Source organism: Grammomys surdaster, unplaced genomic scaffold (assembly GCF_004785775.1).
Source record: "Grammomys surdaster isolate TR1022 unplaced genomic scaffold, NIH_TR_1.0 257, whole genome shotgun sequence".
NCBI classification, from domain to species: Eukaryota; Metazoa; Chordata; class Mammalia; order Rodentia; family Muridae; genus Grammomys; species Grammomys surdaster.
In genome coordinates this window covers 4,105,425-4,111,132 of record NW_021604698.1, presented here as the reverse complement: position 1 = coordinate 4,111,132, position 5,708 = coordinate 4,105,425, and the positions used below count along the sequence as shown (strand labels likewise).

The following is a 5,708-nucleotide window of genomic DNA, read 5'->3' as shown; positions in this document are numbered from 1 at the left end:
CCTTTCCTTTTCCTTCCCTTTATGTGCAGCAGATTTCTTCCTTGTGATTCTGTGTTCACTCTTATGAGGCATCCTGAACTCTGAATGGAGATTTTATCTTCTGCCTTCCTAAAGTACTACTGGCAGCCATGGGAAGTTCAAGGGAGCCTCGATGATCCTGAGGAGAAATGATACAGAGGATGTAGTTCAGGTTTAGATTTTAAGTTCCATGAAGATAGACCATCATTTCTTATCTGGTTTATTTTATCATTCCCAGGGTTCATTAAAGTAACTTGCATGCCTCAAAATCCTTATAATTGCCAAGTTATACTGAAGCGAAAGTATTTTCAAAGTCTTCTCTGTTTATGAATCTGAGCAATTTTTCATAAAACATAAGTGGAAAATCTTCATTAAAATATCATTCAACTTCTTTTGTCTTTTTCTGATAACTCTAACAGTTGTTTTGCATTTGGTCTGTTTCTGCTGGTGGTCCCTCTGTCTCACCCCTAATGCCCTGTAAATATTATATCTGGATAATGTGCTTGTGTTTGCTTTTGTTTGTATGCTGACACTGGAAATTTATCTGCATTTTGGTTTCTCTTATAAAGAGTATTGAATTATTTTCTTGGAGGTAATTAATTTACTTCAGAAGCATTCAATTCTTTGGGGGTTTGTTGGTAAATTTTATTAAGAGAACTCTGGGATAGTCCTGTTCTGAGATTAGCATAGTTCTGCTTTACAGAAGCTTTTCAAGGGCCCATTTGATGTGTTCATTGTTATTCAGTTTTCTGGCTACCTATACTGCTCAGGTCTTGGTGTCTCTACTCAGGTCTCAGCTTCATGAAGATCCTCAAGACTGACTTGGGTTTCCTGTACACTAGGAAAAGCCTCACAGGAAAACATTTAAGAAGTTTGTTTGGCTTGAAGTTTCACTTCCTCATGGAACTGTCTGTTCTAGCTCCTCCGATCACCAGTTGAGTTGTTCCATACATATTAGTCGCTGACACTAGCAAAACTCATCCAGAATACACTGTGGACTATGGGCCACATATCAGAATTCTTTTATTCTGAGTTAAGAGTAAGCTAGACTACATTGGAAGTCCCCACAAACTGCACATGTACATTTTAAAATTTAGTACTGGGTCCAGGAATAAAGTGATTGTTAAACAGTACGACCCTCTCCTACATTGTCATCAAATTCCTAAGTCATGTGTTCCCTACAAGATCATACAGAATGGATGGGTAAAAACTAACTACAAAATCTGTCTAGTTAATCACTATGATTAAAAAAAAAAAACCCTTACTCTGCTTATGAGACACACACATATGCATGTAACATGTGTATGAACACACAGGTTATAAAGAAAAACGTTTTACTTCATGCTAACACTTTACATATAATAATTTCTTAACTTGAGTACTCTGTTTAGTTTCTCATTTATAATTCAGATTAAAATGTATCTTCCTCAAGGCATTTCTAGATTATTTATAGACATACACAAAGATGCTTTTTCCTAATGGCATGTGCTTCAGGAGAGGGAACAGGGGCTTAGACACAAGTTACAGGAGTTTGAGTCAGGATGTCCTACCTTTTCTTACTCTAGACATCAATATTCTCATTTGTTATATAATGACATTTATTTAACATTTATTTCATAAGATTTAAATCAGGTAATATTAAGTATATACTTGTTCTAAAATAAAAATTGCCTAGAAACATTTTTCATGAAAATATCACGCAAAGGCAAATATAGCTTACGTGGACTGCTATAATCTGAGCTTCTTCTTTTGCCAATTGTTTTCTGCTTCAGTCCTTCCCCAAAGTATTCCATTTGCATCCCCAGGCTCAGTCTGGTGGTTGGCTGTATCTTGATCTGTATTGGTCAGGTGATGGCAGAACTTCTTAGGGGACAGCTATACCAGGCTGCTGTCAGCAAGAGCTGCTTGGCATCACCAAGAGTGTCTGGGTTTGGTGTCTGCAGGTGAAATGGATCCTGAAGTGGGCCAGTCTCTGGATGGCCTTTCCTTCAGCCTCTGATCCATTTTTTGTCACTGCATTTCCTTTAGATAGTAACAATTCTGGGTTAAAATTTTTGAGAAGAACCCATCACTCAACTGGAGGCCATGCCTCTCTACTGGAGATGATCTCTACAGGTTCTCTCTCCCCTTTGTTGTGTATTGTCATCCCTGTCGGGTCCTGGGAACCTCTTGCTTCCCTGGTATCTGGGACTTTCTACTGGCTAGCCCCAGTTCCCCATCTACCACTGCTACATATTTCTGTTTAATTTCCTGACCCTCTGTATTTTTCTCCTGTTTCTTGCCACACCTGATCCTGCCCCAACTTTTTCCCTTCCCCTCCTGTATCCTTCCCAGGTCCCTCCCTCTATCTTCTGTGATTATTTTGTTCCCTCTTCTAAGTTGGATTGAAGCATCCACACTTTGGTCTTCCTTTTTCTTAAGCTTCGTATAGTCTGTGAGTTGTATTGTGGGTATTCTTAGCTTTGGAGGTAAGTGAGTACTTATCAGTGAGTACATGCCGTGTGTGTTCTTTTGTGTCTGAGTTACCTCACTCAGAATATTTTCTAGTTCCATACATTTGCTTAACAATTTTATGAAGTCATTGTTTTTAATAGCTGAGTAGTATTACATTGTGTAAATGTACCATATTTTCTGTATCTATTCTTCCAGTGAGGGACATCTGGGTTGTTTCTAGCTTCTGGCTATTACAAATAAGGCTATGATCAACATAGCAGAGAAAGTGTCCTTGTTATATGTTGGAACATCTTTTGGGCTTATACACAGAAGTGGTATAGCTGGGTTTTCAGGTAGAACTATTTTCAATTTTCTAAAGAACCACCAGATTGATTTCCAGTGTGATAGTACCAGCTTTCAACTCTACCAGCAATGGAAAAGTGTTCTTCTTTCTCCACATCCTTGCCAGCATCTGCTGTCACTTGAGTTTTTTATCTGAGCCATTCTGACTCATGTGAGGTGGAATCTCAAGGTCATTTTAATTTGCATTTCCCTGATGACTAAGGTCATTGAACATTTTTCTAGTTGTTTCTCACTCATTTGAGACTCCTCAGTTGAGAATTTTTTGTTTAGCTCTGCACTCCATTATTAATAGAGTTATTTGGTTCTCTGATGTCAAATTTCTTGAGTTTTTGTATACACTGGATATTAGCCCTCTATCAGATGCAGAGATTTTAAATATCTTTTCCCATTTGTAAGTTGCATTTTATCCTATTGACAGTGTCCTTTGCCTTACAGAAGCTTTGTAATTTTATGAGGTCCCATTTGTCTGTTGTTCTTAGAGCATAAGCCATTGATGCTCTGTTCAGAAATTTTTCCCCTGTGCCTATGGGTTCAAGGCTCTTTTTCACTTTCTCATCTACTAGATTCAGTGTATCTGCTTTTATATGCAGGTCTTTGGTCCACTTGGACTTCAGTTTTGTACAAGAAGATAAGAATGGATCAATTTCTATTCTTCTGCATGTTGACCACCAGTTGAACCAGTACCATTTTTTGAAAATGCTGTCTTTTTTCACTGGTTGGTTTCAGCTTCTTTGTCAAAATCAGTGGAGTGTAGGTGTGTGCGTTCATTTCTGGGTCTTCAATTCTATTCCATTTATCTACCTGCTTGCCTCTGTACCAATACCATGCACTTTTTTTTTTTTTATCACTCTTGGTCTGTAGTACAGCTTGAGGTCAGGGATGGTGATTTTCCCAGAAATTCTCTTATTGTTGAAAATAGTTTCACTATCCTTGGTTTAATGTTATTCCAGATGAATTTGAGAATTGTTCTTTCTATCTCTGTGAAGAATTGATTTAGAATTTTGGTGGGGATTACATTTGAATCTGTAGATTGCTTTTGGTAAGATGGCCATTTTTACTATGTTAATCCTGCTGATCCATGAACATGGGAGATCTTTCTATCTTCTGAGGTTCTTGATCAAATATTTTATTACAGAGTCTCTAAAAGGAAAAATTAGGCAGTTAATGGTTTTAGTGAATCAAGTGAATATTATGTATTTATACAAACAATCCTTATAGGTCTTGTGCTGTATATGTACACATATGTGTTTGAAACATGAAACAAGCAATTCATTCTTGAATAAGAATTTGATCTTGAGACGATGAAGAGATTGTAAATTTGACTTACCTCCTGTTACTTCATAGTCAAACTATGTACAGCCATCTTGCCTCCACAGTTTGTAGACCACCTTAACTTTCAGCTGTGTTTGATGTTTGCTATAGATCTAAATTATTTTAAGGCCAAATATTTACCAAGTTATACAAAATATTCTGTAATATATTTGTGATGGATATGGCATTAGTCCAAGTGCTAGCTGATTTGTGCACTTTTACTTTTTTTATTTTAACTGACTTAGTAGTTTTTGATAGTGTGTGTGACTGAGGCTAGCACTGAACTCTATGTTGTTAAGGACGACTTTGACCTCCTGAACTTCCTGCCTTGCTTTCTGAATACAGATGTGTGGCACCGTACTCCATCTAGCTTATGCAGTGCTTGCCTGTGGTTTTACACATGGTTCTGTGCATCCTAGAAAGCACTCTGCCAAGTTACATTGCTAGCACTAAACCAAGTACTTTTAATTAAACAATAATAATTTTACTGATTTATCTACAAACATTATCATGAACAGGATTAATAATAGCATCCCTTTAAGACCTATATTTAATGAGAATTAAGGTTCTTCCCCTAGAGGCTTTGCAAGTGAGGTTTCAGTGTCACATGTACTTTAGTAGGTAGCAGAGAGGAGAGAGACCATGCCTATGTTCAGTGCTCTGACCTGTGAACATCTGAATGGTTAGTAGTCTAACATTTCCTGAAAAAAAAGTGAGCCTGAGATGACCATCAGTTGCAAGATGGAGACTAGAAGAACTCTGCGCCTCACCCCTCACCTGAGCATCCTGGTAGATCTGGCCCTGGGGGGATGAGAGCAGGGTAACTGGCTCTATCCCTCATCAGCTGCAGCACTTAGGAGAATGAGTACTGCACCTCACCAAGGCAGCACCAAACTGGCTCTGGATGTGGAGGTTGCAAGTGAGCCATCCCTGAAGGCATGAGATACAGAGAGTCAGTGGGCTGAGCAGCTCACACAGTTCTCAGGCCCAGATCCAGGGCTTTGAGTTCGCCTACCTCAATATCTACCACATCAATGAACTGCTGGAGAGCATGAAGGAGCTGGTCCTCCAGATCTAAAACTACAGGACCTCCATGGCAAGGGCAACAACAGGTATCCAAGGAGTCCCAGTGAGTTTCCAGTCTTGAGAGAGATAGCAGAAGGCAGATGCCCAGTACCAGATCAGTGACTCATTGCAATGAATATTTGCAATCACAGAAGTGTGGACAAAAGGGAATCCTGTGGGACACAATGGGACACACTACACTTTCCACAATGAGATTTTTTTTTCCTCTGTTGAGGATGCAAGGATGGAGGGCAGGTATGAGGAGAAGGAGAAATGAATAGGGTGCATGATGTGAAATTCACAAGCAACCAATAAAATGAGAAGGAGAGAGAGAAGAAGAAGAAGAAGAAGAAGAAGAAGAAGAAGAAGAAGAGAGAGAGAGAGAGAGAGAGAGAGAGAGAGAGAGAGAGAGAGAGAGAGAGAGAGAGATATTAGGGTGATTACATTTGGATGACCTCAGGGCTAAGTCAAATAAATCCTCAGTCTTGGTAGGCTACAGTGGGGCCTGGTCTCCTGGA

The 5,708-nt window shown here is 39.0% G+C and overlaps 1 non-coding gene across 1 annotated transcript; it reads left to right on the top strand.

Moving 5' to 3' along the window:
* Nucleotides 1–4,692: 4,692 nt before the first annotated feature.
* Nucleotides 4,693–4,824, top strand: LOC114627758. The gene has a single exon (XR_003712401.1). It is a non-coding gene; the product is annotated as a small nucleolar RNA SNORA17 (small nucleolar RNA).
* Nucleotides 4,825–5,708: the final 884 nt, after the last annotated feature.